General features: G+C 36.0%; 1 long non-coding RNA gene across 1 annotated transcript; it reads right to left on the bottom strand.

Moving 5' to 3' along the window:
• Positions 1–1,369: 1,369 nt before the first annotated feature.
• LOC129471124 (uncharacterized) lies at positions 1,370–9,949 on the bottom strand. The gene is made up of 3 exons (XR_008653490.2): positions 9,803–9,949; positions 8,421–8,499; positions 1,370–1,415 (listed from the first exon to the last, which is right to left on the bottom strand). It is a non-coding gene; the product is annotated as an uncharacterized lncRNA (long non-coding RNA).
• Between the last annotated feature and the right edge of the window lie 4,039 nt (positions 9,950–13,988).

The following is a 13,988-nucleotide window of genomic DNA, read 5'->3' on the forward strand; positions in this document are numbered from 1 at the left end:
CAAGACCTGGCCTTTTCTGGAGTGAGCTCTATGGCAGTTTGCCCTGGCTGTCTGTTGTAATGAATGGCATAGAGCTGTGCTTGAACGCATGAGAGGCAATAAGCTGTTATGTGTGTAGTAATCGTACTCCTCCCTGCTGCAGTCACCCTTGTTTTATTACTCCTATACAATCCCCCCCACTGACCCAATTGTAACAGTTGGGAAAATGCCAAAATACTTAGCAGCAACCATATGGAAGACCCTCCAAAAGTGCACAGCAGGAGCTAAAGACAGGGCTTGTTCATTACAATAAAGACAAAATCGAAATATTTACTATTTAAACTCAGTACTCTAATAGCTTGTTCTCCCATAGTTTGAAGAAGGCTGGTACTCAGCTGATTGCACCAGTCTAGCTGGAGTCCATTCTGATTCGTTGGTGGCCACATTTCACCTGTACACATTTTGTATTATTATATCTCTCCTTATTTAAAGGGCATGATACACTTAAATATATGTTGTTTTCTGGAGTATTTCATAACATAGTTTCCTCCCCTGAAACTGAAATATTTGCCATTTTTTCATCTTTGGGTACCTCGGGTTATAGTTTGAATGGGTGCATTCTTCTCCTTGTTCAGCTTTTGAAGAAAGACAGCACCGCATTGGAGAGTGCTGATTCTGGACACAGGCTGCCCAGGTCTGTAACCAATTCTGTGACTTTCAAGTTTTAAGACCTAGGCCAATTCACTGAAGCTCTCCGTGTTTCTTTCATCACATATGTGATAGAGATAACATTAGCCCACCTTTCATAAGTTAGGTTGGTACAAAAGTAATTGGCAAAAACCACAGTTACTTTTGCACCAACCTAATAGCTGTTGCAAGGATTAAATGAGCTAACGTATTAAACATTCAAAGTAGTGCTTGACACATAATGTCTTAGCCCCTCTGTGCAGCTACAACAAAATACCATAGACTGGGTAATTTATAAACAGTAGAAATTTCTTTCTCACATTTGTGGAGGCTGGGAAGTGCAAGATCAAGGAACCCAGAGGTTTTGTTTCTGGTGAGAGCTGCTTTCTGCTTCCACGATGGTACCTTGCTGTTGCATCCTCAAGAAGAAAGAGATGCTGTATCCTCACATGGCAAGAAGGACAGAAGGGTAGAAGGGCAGTAGGCAGCTCCCTCACACCTGTTTTATAAGGGAGCTAATCTCATTCATGAGGGCACCACCCTCATGACTTAATCACATCCTAAAGGTCCCACCTCTAAAAACTATCACATTAGTGATTAAGTTTCAACATATAAATTTTGGGGGGGTACATTCACACCATAGCACATGATAAGCATTCAAAAGGTGTTAGCTGTCTGTATTGTTGTTCCCAGCTCTCTTACCTTTTTATGCTTTCTCAAGTAATCTCTTCATGTTGAAATTCTCTCCTCTGTAGTAGAGAAAACATAAATTGAAGATTTAGGCTTTCTGACGCTGATCTTGGTTACCTTCACCCTATTAGCCACCACCTCCCCAAATTAGCCCATTTCTTTCTCCTTAATAAAAAAAATGGTTTTATTCTCAGCAAACTAACACAGGAACAGAAAACCAAACACCGCATATTCTCACTCATAAGTGGGCGTTGAGCAGTGAGAACAAATGGACACAGGGAGGGGAACATCACATGCTGGGGCCTGTCAGGAGGTGGGGGGCAAGGGGAGGGAGAGTATTAGGACAAATACCTAATGCATGTGGGGCTTAAAACCGAGATGACGGGTTGATGGGTGCAGCAAACCACCATGGCACATGAAGACCTATGTAACAAACCTGCACGTTCTGCACGTGTATCCCAGAACTTAAAGTAAAATAAACAAATAAACAATAAGATAATGGTTTTCTTGTTCTTAAGTCTATTATTTGTATAGGAATTGACTTGTTATAGAAATATGTGTCTAACATTGGTATTGGAAGGATTCAGTGCAGATTTGTTTCTGTCTTTTCTCCTCAGCTTCAATTTTAAACTCCTTAGGTTCAGAGAGAATGTCTTGTCAGGCACTTCAATAATTTTCCTACTAGAATATAAATGTATTTAATAGAAACTTAATATGCAATAGTATTTTCATATTATCCATGTTTCAATGTTTTAATGCCAAATGACAAATATATATGTATATATTTGGTACATTTTTGTTGATTTGACACATTTAACTTCAAGTCTCTATACATATGAAAGCAGCTAACATTATCTATCTCCATGAACAGTAGAGATCTAGAGAACCTAAATCAAAGTCAATAAATAATTCTGTATGTATGTAAGGATTTAGCATAAACATCAATTCATTTGTTTCATGTTTCACATAGATTCAAATTTGAGCATACTTTAAGCTGTTTTGCTGTTTCACTAACTACACTGTATTCCGCTTTATATTTAATAATGCTACAGTGACTATCATGATGCTACATGATTATCATAAACAAAATTAAGAATAAAACATTAACCTATATAACATTGAAAAATTTTTTAGAGATATGTAGAAGCTTAGGACAGAGAGAATCATCATTTTTCAAGTCTAAAAATATCTCATTTCTTACAAGTGACTTCGTCTATTCAGGCTGTTATAGCAAAATACCTTAGACTGGGTAATTTATAAACAGATTTATTGTTCACAGTTCTGGAGGTTGGGAAGTCCAAAATAAAGGTTCCAGCTGGTCCCACGTCTGGTGAGGGACTGTTTTTCATAGATATCACCTTCTGTGTGTCCTCACATGGCTAGAGGGATGAATAAGTGTATTAGTTCATTTTCATGCTGCTAATAAAGACATAACTGGGTAATTTATAAAGAAAAGAGAACTCACAGTTCCACGTGGCTGGGGAGGCCTCATAATCATGACCAAAAGCAAGGAGGAGCAAAGTCACGTCTTACATGGTGGCATGCAAGAGTGTGTGTGCAGGGGAAATTCCCTTTATAAAACCATCAGATCTTGTGAGACTTATTCACTATCATGAGAACAGCAGGGGAAAGACCCGCCCCTATTATTCAATTACCTCCCACCAGCTCCCTCCCACAACGTGGGAATTATGGGAACTACAATTCAAGATGAGATTTGGGTGGGGACACAGCCAAACCATATCAATAAGCTTCCTCATACCTCTTTTGTAAGGGCAGTAATTCTATTAATAAGAGTGGAGCCTTTATTATCTAAACACCTCCAAAAGCTCCACCTCTTAATACTAGCACAATATGAATTATGTTTCAACATTTAAATTTTGGGAGAACACAAACATTCAGCGCATGATAAGAGGTAAGCAATCAATGCAGAAATAAAATGGCTTCCCCAAGTTATATAGTTAGTAAGGTGTTCAACCAGAATATGTGAAGACAGACTCTTTGAGTGTTCAGACCCTATAACCAGCAATGTAAGCTGTTTGTCAGTTTTCTTGAGATGGTATCCAGGTAGGTTGTATGTGCTCAGGGGCAGGACAGTGAAGAGTGTTGACCTGTCTAAGGTTGTTACTTTCCACATTTACTCACAGAGGAAGGTCTGGTTTCAGGAGAGAGTTAACTAGAAGGAAATTCTGTTATATCTTCCCTTCCTGTCTTCATTCCCTTCTCTCAACTTACCCAAATTCAGAGCAAGTAAGCAGCACTTATTCTAGCTGACTAAATGACAACAATCAACAAATTAAACACATGTATAATTTTTGTATATTTCATACCAAATAATGCATGGAACATTATTTTCATGTTTCAGTATGTAAGCCTTAAAATTTGGAATGTTTTTCATAATTTTTCATAATTTTTACATTTATACTTTAATAGCTCCAGGAATTCAGCACATTTCCCTCTTTGTCAAATCTTGCTTTTAAAACTACGTGCCATAAAGAATGGGTGAGACTATTCAGAGACTTAGTCAATGGAAAGCTAAATGAGTACTCTAAATGTGTATGGCTGCACATCACTGGTTTTATAGTCTAAAAGACTGCATGTGTTATTTGGAATATGTAACAACATGATCCTTCTTGAAAAATAAACTAAACTTTGCCCTGAATTCCTCACAGTGTTAATAGGAGTTGCACATGACTAAATCAAAACAGAATTTGTGCCCCCTGGCACAACACAGCATATGTATATATTTGCTCTTCAATTCAATAAGGACTCTAGAGTGCAGAGCTACTCTCATACAAAATAGAAATAAACTTAAGTATGGGAGTAATGGATTTGGTTCTTCAATAAAATAAAATAAAACTGTAATAGCTATCCCACTTTGTATTTTAAATGAATAGGAATTAAGAGAGGTGCTGGCTGGATGTTTATTACTAAGTATGAATAATTTACTAAAACAATGGCATTGAATTTTCTATACAAATGAGGTGGCCTTTTTATAATCACCATTTCAAGCTACATTTATGTGGTCTTCTATGCATTTTTTAATCTAGTCATCTAACAAATCCTTATAGAGCACCTACTACATGAAATGTGTAGTGCTAGAGAGATTCCTCACTCTGAGGAATCTATGAATGAGCTATACATGAATCTGTTCTAAAGAAGTTAAAAGTCCAAAGAAATTAAAAAGTCTACATCAAGAATTAAATTACAAGACACCATAGATAGCTATACAACTTGGAGTCACTAACAAAATTACATAAATGATTGAATTTCTGAGTGCAAATTTTGTTTAGAAATATTGTCAATAATTGGGCTATAGTTAATGTATTATATTTAAAAATATATCCCCATTAAAAAAATACCTTCACTTAAATTTGTTTCTCCTATATAGAAGAAGTAGTTCAGAAACTCAAACATGCCTAAGATCAGATGAAAAACTGAAACAATTTTAAAAATAATTTTAGATATTTTTATGTCTGGAAATATTAGAATATCTAAAATGTATAACCATGAATTTATTGATAGACACAACACAACAGTAATGATAAGTAATATCTGAACGGATATAGTGTTCAGACTCTGGAAGAATATTGTATCATATTTTCAAGAGTTTAATATGAAAATTGTTTATCCTTACTTGCAGTTTCTAATTTATTTGTGAGAGTTACAATTTTGGCTACTAACCACCATTTTAAAAGAATGCAATAAAAAGTTAGAATTTGAATATTACTTTTATATTATAAAATGTTTAGGCAATTATTCATAAACAAAGACCTACGCATTCAGTGTGTTGGAATTTTGTGAAGAATATGTATTTATACCTGTGGTGGGTTGGCTCTTTACCTGAGACTAACTTTTAAGAGTTCTTTGTGATAATGCAATGTATAATCATATTTAGTGATGACCTATTCTATACATTACATAAAGAGTTATAAAGAAGTATTAAGACAGGGTCTTTACCAAAATAAGGAGAATCTATTTTGGATGGTGACTGATATGGTTTGGCTGTGTCCTCACCCAAATCTCATCTTGAATCGTAGCTCCCATAATTCCCATGTGTTGTGGGAGGGAGCTGGTGGGAGGTAATTGAATCATGGGGGTGAGTGTTTCCCATGCTGTTCTCCTGGTAGTGAATAAGTCTCTTGAGATCTGATGGTTTTAAAAAGGGGAGTTTCCCTGCACAAGCTCTCTCTCTTTGCCTGAAGCCATTCATGTAAGATGTGACTTGCTCCTCCTAGCCTTCTACCATGATTGTGAGGCCTCCCCAGCCATGTGGAACTGTTAAGTCCATTAAACCTCTTTTTCTTCCCAGTCTCAGGTATATCTTCATCAGCAGCATGAAAACAGACTAATACAGTGGCAACTAATCACACAGGCAAAGTACCTTGTATTAAGAGGATTAACTTTGTACTTCAGAATAACAAGTTGAATTATCATGTCAAAACAGACTTTATGAATTACAACAATTATTATGTCAACATCTGCTTCATTTGGAGATATGGAGAGTCTTAAGAACAATTTTGACTTTAGGTGGGACAGGATATTGATTTATAAGAGAGATTGTTCAAACATTGTTTCTCCCAACTCTCTTCGATGTTGTGCCTCAGTTGGGGACAGAAGGATCCTGTATTAGTTTCCTATTGCTGCTCTACTAGATTTTTGCAAATTTAGTGGCTTAAAAATCCCAAATATATCATTTTATGGTTATGAAAGCCAAAAGTATGAAATGGGTCTCACTGAGCTAAAATCAATGTTTCATCAGGGCTGCACTCCTTCTGGAAGTTCTGGAGAGAATCTGTTTCCTGCCTTTTCTAGCAACCAGAAGCTGACGGCATTCTTTAGCTATTTGCGCCTTTCTCATCTTCAGTGGCAGCGGCCTATCATCTTCAGATCTCTCTCTGACTCTGACTCTCTTGCCCTTCCTTCCTCCACATTTAAGGACTCTTGGATTACATTGGACCCACTCAAATATTATCTGATATTTTCCTTATTTTAAAGTCAGCAGATTAGCAACCTTGACTCCATCAGTAATCTTAATTCCCCCTTGCCATGTAGCATGATATATTTACAGGTTCCAGGGATTAGAATGTGGACATATTTGAGGGACAACATTCTGCCTACCATAGATAAGACTAAGTTTTTAAATACAGTATATATTCATTGGTCCTATGTGATATTCTTTGGGCTATTCCAGTTGCAGATTGCTTTCTCAATGGTACCTAACATCTTCCATATGTTTATTAAGGTCACTGTTGACATTACTGACATGAATATGCTGTCCTTTGCTACCATTGTGCATTATGATTAGACATGTTCAAAATATTGACCTAATTGGCTTTCATTTGGCAGAAGTACTCCTGATGTTTTCTCAGATCAACCCTAGAAGATTTCTAGGAAAGATGAATTGTACAAATCCTGACATGACATTTTTCATTGGAACAGACTTGGTTTAATGGTTTATTCCAAGGCCTGCTTTATGGATACGTAAAACCACTTTAGTATTTAATGGAAGTTTTATTTATTTGTTAATATTATCATTTTGGGATTTTTAGAGATGGTGTCTCCTCCTGTGTGCAGCAATCATAATTCACTTCAACCTCCAGCTCCCAGGCTCAAGCAATCCTCCCTCCTTAGCTTCCCAAGTAGCTGGTACTACAGGTGTACACCACTAAGCTCAGCTAAATTTGTTTTTTGATTTTTTGTTTGTTAAACAAACAAAAATAAGATAAGAAGATATATGAATACAAACATATATGGATAATCTTAGTCATATTAGTAATATCTGTCATTACAAGTGAGGGCAGGTTCTTTTTTCTATATTTTGCACATAACAAACGTTTGTTTGATTTTTAAGAGACAGGGTGTCACTATGTTGTCCAGGCTGTTCTCAGACTCCTGGCCTCAAGCAGTCCCCTCACTGCAGCCTCCCAAAGTGTCGAGATTACAGGCTTGAGCCACCACATCCACCCTAAAAATTTTGCTTAATTGACATTTAATTTGGGGCTAAAGCTGCATTCATGGTATTAACCATCAGCACATTTTAAATGTTTCAATAACTGACTGCCTTTTTCTTTTATCCTCCACGTGTCTGGCACCTAAGGATCCAGTACGTATTTTTTTGTTTTGTTTTGTTTTGTTTTGTTTTGTTTTTTGAGATGCAATCTTGCTCTGTTGCCCAGGCTGGAGTGCAGTGGTGCGATCTTGGCTAACCACAACCTCTGCCTCCTGGGATTAAGTGATTCTCCTGCCTCAGCCTCCCTAGTAGCTGGGACTACAGGCATGCACCACCATGTCCGGATAATTTTTTTATTATGATTTTTAATAGAGATGGGATTTCACCACGTTGGCCGAGATGGACTCGATCTCCTGACCTCAGGTGAGCCACTGCACCCAGCCACATATTTGTCATATTAAGTTAAAAAAAATTCAATCTACGTTAAGTTTATGATTCAAATACATTTGGGCTGAGCACAGTGGCTCACGTCTGTAATCCCAACACTTTGGGAGGTCGAGGCAGGCAGATCACGTGAGGTCAGGAGTTGGAGACCAGCCTGGCCAACGTGATGAAACCCCGTCTCTACTAAAAACACAAAAATTATCCCCGCATGGTGGAGCACGCCTGTAGTCCCCCACCTACTCGGGAGTCTGAGGCAGGAGAACCGCCTGAACCCGGGAGGTGGAGGTTTCACTGAGCTGAGACCATGTCATTGCACTCCAGCCTGTGTGATAGACTCTGTCTCAAAAAAATAAAAAATACAGATGTAATTAAGACACTCAATAATTTAGTTGAAATACCCATACAAATAACTTTAAAAATACATTTTAAAAATGCATATTTGAGAAATGCCGTTCAATTTTTATTGTAAAAAAGATGAACTAGGCAGAACTAGATCAACATTTTCAATAATTGTATATTATCATTCATTTATTCATTTGTTCATTTATGTATGCTAAAATTTTAGGGGTTAAAGGGACCTTAGAGGTCATCTGTTATAAGGACTTCATTTAACAAATAGGTGTATCAGGACACATAACCAAGTATTGCCACACCTCACAGAATTGCACACCTGTTTTTCAGCAGAAGTTCTACAACTAGGAACCCGCAAGATCCAGCTTTCAACTCGATGCTTGTCCGGTACTGTAGATCTGTCTTAATAAAGCAGCAGAAAATAAAGAAGAGGAGAGAAGATCTAGAAGGCGAGCTCTCAGCAATCTGTACAAATTGTTGATACATTCAGACATTTTGGCATATGAAGAAAAAACAGGATGTTTCTACCACCTTTAGTGCCCAGGGTATAATTTATGTAGTTTACTGAGGCTGATTGTATAAACATCAGAGGCCAGCTTCTTGGGAAAACTTCTTATTCTGTTAGATACATTTGGGCTAAGAACTTTTTTTTTCCCTAGTAAATGTTTTCTGTCATTCAATGTGGAGATTTAGAAACACACTCAATAACATTCATATAAAAACAGTATGATTTTAATGTAAACAGAAAATTATTTTAGGACTGAAGCAAAATTGGGCTAAGATGAGATCAGTCTCTGATAAAACATAAGCAGAAATGGGATTGGGATCATGAAGATTACATTTAAAGTAAGGAAGGCAATTCCCATGGACAAGTCATGATGTGAACGTGTCATCATACAATTTCTAAGCCATGAAAAACAGTTTTTAGTTCTCACAGTTCTCTCAAACCCAGTCTGAAGTTATCCTGGTTAGTGTGAAGGGGTAAGGATTGGGAGAAAGTACTAGCATTTCTGTGGGATACATTTTTCATTGCAGAAGCAGAAAAGCCTAAAAATAAAAAGACATTTCAACTCAATTAAAATTGTAGAGACATTCAGTATCTCTGAGGATATAATTTTAAATTGAAAAATAAATCAGAACAGGTTTTATGTAAAAGAATGCCTAATGACTAGGAAGACTTTTCCAAAATAGAATCAGAAATACTGGTTAGATAGGAAGATACATGAATACAAACATGTATGGATAATCTTAGTCATGTTAGTAATATCTGTCATTGCAAGGGAGGACAGGTTCTTTTTCTATATTTTGCACATAACCCATTATGTAGAAGAGCAGATCTAAGCCCAAGGTTGTGTTGTCAAGGGAGGCTGGGGACTCTCTCCTTGGGGGTCATAAATACAGTTTTCCATCTGCCTGAAACTGTTTAGGTGAAACATGCCTGAAGTCAGGGGCTGGATCAGATGATCTCTGGGGGTCTCTTCCAGCCTTTTGAGTCTTTGAGAGAAATTCCTAATCAGCATGTTAATGAGTACTTTAAATTTGTATTCTGATTTTCTTGAAGATAATTACCAGAAATACTAAATAGGGAACAGCATTTCTACATGCCCGTTTAAAAGAAGAAAAATAAGAAAGAAAAAGAAATGGTTTCTGCTTACAAAGAAAAAAAGATGTGACCCACTTGATATTACAAAAAGATATTACCTGGAAGGTAGTATGGTTCAGTGGTCTTGGAAACGTCTGAGAAAGTCCAAGGCTACTGGATCTGTTCCCTGGTCTTATGATGTCTTGCTGTGTGACCCAGGGCAAGTCACTTGACCTTAGTTTCCTCACCTGAAAACACAAGAGTCTGGGAGTTGTGCTTGATTACCTGACTAATATCAAGGTACAGGAATTGAATGAAGAATGGAATTTCATTTTGGGTTTCATCACTGCTGCAGAGATGACAGATGGGAATCATATGAATTAGGTTAGCCCCTGCGCTTCATTAACTGACAGAAAGAAAGAACAACACGGATGGCAAACTAAACTTTGAAAATCCATTAAGAAATCTTAATTTTAAAGGATAAATGTTGCAAAGATTTATTTTGCTCTGCATTATAGTAAATTAATTGATATATTATCCTATGTATTCAGTTAACTGAGTTACTACAAAATTGGCCCTAGAAGAAAAGGAATTGGTAAAATACATACTCAGGCCAATACCTTTTCTTCCTGTACTTAGGTTTTTGGAAAAATACCTTCTTATTAATATTGATATATAGCTGTTTTATAAAAAGGAACAAAAGTATATCAGTCCAAATTATTTTTCTTCGTCTGTCCTTTCTTTATCAGTAGTCAAATATGTTTAATTTGAATTTTCATGTTTCTTGGCATAAGATGTGATTTACTCTGAATGATTAAGCTGACAGGTTTCCAAACCTTGCATGTAGGGTTAAGCATTTAACCTGAAAACAGAAGCATTTTCTAACAATATTTAATTACCAAAATTTTCATATGATTTAACTTTATGCACATTTCAGAACCTAAGAGGAACAACAAAGGAGAAAAACACATCCTGCCCCTCGAGGTGTTTCAGTGTCTGTTATGTGAGCGGTCAGCTAATACTGGATGCCCACTGTAAGCTTATGCAGTATTTATTATTGAATTATACCTTAATTAAAAGATTGAGCACTGTACTTTATGGCACATGCCATTTTCAACACGTTATTTCCACCAGAAATCACTGCTTGCTTTCAATAAACCTGCCCCGAACAAGAAATCAGACAAGAAAGGAATTAAACTTAAGCATAATACAGAAGATAATACCTTCTAATATCAACCAAGAATTATGTTTCTGACATACTCTTTGAGGGAGGCAAAAAACCAAATTTTAAAATAAACTAAGATGATAAAAAATGAATTGGCATTACATTTGTGACAAAGCTTGATAGAATCTTCGGTAACCTGATGTGATAAGATAATTGATAACATTATCTTTATTTTAATACACTATAGTGTACTGGAGTGAAAGAGCAAACCCATTCTGGAAATGTAGTTGGCATTTTGATTTGAAATTGAAATTATATGCAGCCTTTTGTTCATGAACATTAAAGAGAGGGCAGGGATATCACAGAAAATACTGCTCTACGTGAGGTTTGGGGAATCATAAATTCTGGTTTCAACTCTGCTATTAAGCTTTTAGATGGCATTATACCTTAGTCCCACCATCTGTACAGTATGAATAATCATATTTTGTTAACTCACAGGTGTGTTGTAAAGAATAGAAAATAAAAAGTAACTGAACATACAAGCATTCTCTGGGCCAAGACAGTAAGGAAAACAAATGGTTAAGAGATATAAAAAAATGGATCGAACTTTATAATGAAACTCTATGAGGCATTTAACCTGAAAAGAGAAACATTTTCTAACAATATTTAATTACCAAAATTTTCATATGATTTAACTTTATGCACATTCCAAAACCTATGAGGAACAACAAAGGAGAAAAACACATCCTTCCCCTATGGAGTGTTACATGAGGGACCAGGTAATGCTAGATTATCTCTGTAAGTTTATGCAGTATTTATTATTGAATTACGTCTTTAATTAAAAGATTGCACACTGTATTGTACATCTGAAGAGGAGAGGCTAGGGCAACTGTAAGCACTTTGAGGAACTCCTCTTTTTCTCTAGATACTGATATTTATTAGCAGGACCCAGATAAAATGCCCAGCAAATATTTGTGTCACTTCCTTGTAAATGTCTAATTCCAAGATTAGCAAATCTGTATTCTTAATTTGGGTTAAATGTCTACCCCTGTGATTCAGGTACACTCAGAATACAAAGCACTGAGTACAGATGTAGGCACTAAGTAATGGGCTATATCCATTTATGAAAGAAATTATTGTGAATTGAGAAATCACCTCTGTTTGTGATTTCTAAAAGCATGTTATTAAATGTCCATTTGCATATGGGAGAAAGATAACATGCTCACTTTCTTGTCTTTATGCTTAAGAGAATATTTCTTACCCGATAAATGCCTTTTTGTCTTAACTCCTTTACCATGCATTAAAGAAAATCCATTTGGAAATAGAGAGTTGGAGAGCTATATGTTTCCAAATTTATTTCTTTGTATGACTTTCTGGTAGGAATTTTCTTTCAATATACCATCTTCTTTTACCAACCTCTCTTAGTTTCTTCCTTTTGTAAAATTCGAGCTTATTACAAGAAAAATAAACAACACAAATAGGTAAGTTAAACCACCCTGATTTAGTGTTTCAGAAGGAAACAGAATTTCAAGGATGAGTAGTCAAAACTGTTAAATATCATACAGAATGTATAAAAAATATGAAATGGAGAAAAAGACATTTTATTTTGTGATTATAACTGATGAACTTCAGAAATGCAGCTTCATTAATATAGGGGCAGGAAGTCAAAATGCATGGAGTTAAAGACTAACTGATGGTGGGAAAGGAAGTGGAGGCAGCAAGGATCAAATACACTTCAAAAGTTTCAGAGTAAAATGAAAGGAAGTAGATAGTTTCCAAGACACTTGGAATGAAATATAACCTCACCATTGTGCCTTATGATGTCTGGCGGTGTGTATAGCTCCAGTAGCTCTCTTTTAATTTATTAGGTTCAAACACACATAGTTTATGGAGAAAGGTAAGAAACTGTATTAGGTTTTATCCACAGTTCCCTTTAGTCCATAGTCTACCAGCCTTCGATGAGTGCCGAGAAGTACCTTTATCTTTTATCATTCACAGATTTTTCTCTCTTTCATCTTTCTTCTCATTCTTTTCACCCTCAAAGGATTAAAGTCAATAGAGTATTTTGTAGTCAAGGCAACTAATACTCTTGTTTTAAAGTTTCATCGTGTCCTCAGTTTAGAATAGTTTAGAACATCTGTATTCTTTTGAGTGTAACATCAAAAAGACAAACAATTTTCTACTAATATTGATTACCTTAAAGGAAGGGAACAGAAGGAACAGAAAACTTATATTGCCGCCTATGTATACTTACAACAAGATGAAAACTCTCAGTGGAAAGATAGTATTACCATTATTTATTAAACTGATCTGGAAACTACCTTCATCAGTCACCTAGGGTGTTAGCTATGTACACAGATTTGCCAGTCCAAGAGCAAAAGAGAGAGTTTATCCCTGGAAAGGAAAAAGAATATCTTTGCCTTTGAGATGTAAGCAAAGGAACAAAGGCTGGATGAGACACGTGAGAACATAAGCAGCTTACTTATAACACCTCTATTCTCTATGCAATGTAGAAAGGGAAGTCATCGAGTGAGAAAGAAGTAAATGGGTGAAATTGTCAGTTGAGAAAAAAGTAAAGAATTTTTAGAATAGTCATTGTTCTGAATTTTCTAGGAATCAACAATACTTTGTTGTTATAAAGCACATTTTTTTCTAACATTTTAATAGCTGAGGGCAACTTACAATCACCGCTGGCTAAATCTTGATGGAATTGTTATTTCCAGCACATGTGGGAACTCCATTATAGCTATTCATGTTGTCACTTAAGTTGAATTATGTGCATTGCTAAAAATGTCATCAAAAAGATTACTCTGTGATTTGGCATTAAAACAATATGTTATTGTGTACTTAGAAGGGCATGAAAACAGAGCAGTGGGGCATAGACTTGATATTAATGAAGCAAATATTCATTAGAGGAGGAATGAATACAAATCCATAATTTCTTGCAAAGAATAACCAAAGCTTTAATGGGATCCATACATATGAGATATTCACATGTTTATTACTGAGACGTTTGTAAAAAGAATGGCTGTCGTATAAAAGGCAATGCAACCCAAGGTAAGGGAAATTGCTGTGTATCTCAGAGTAGTTGATGAAATATCAAAACAAATGAGAAGCTTGTGTGACTAATTCAATTGTAG

The sequence above is a fragment of the Symphalangus syndactylus genome, chromosome 21 (assembly GCF_028878055.3).
Source record: "Symphalangus syndactylus isolate Jambi chromosome 21, NHGRI_mSymSyn1-v2.1_pri, whole genome shotgun sequence".
NCBI classification, from domain to species: Eukaryota; Metazoa; Chordata; class Mammalia; order Primates; family Hylobatidae; genus Symphalangus; species Symphalangus syndactylus.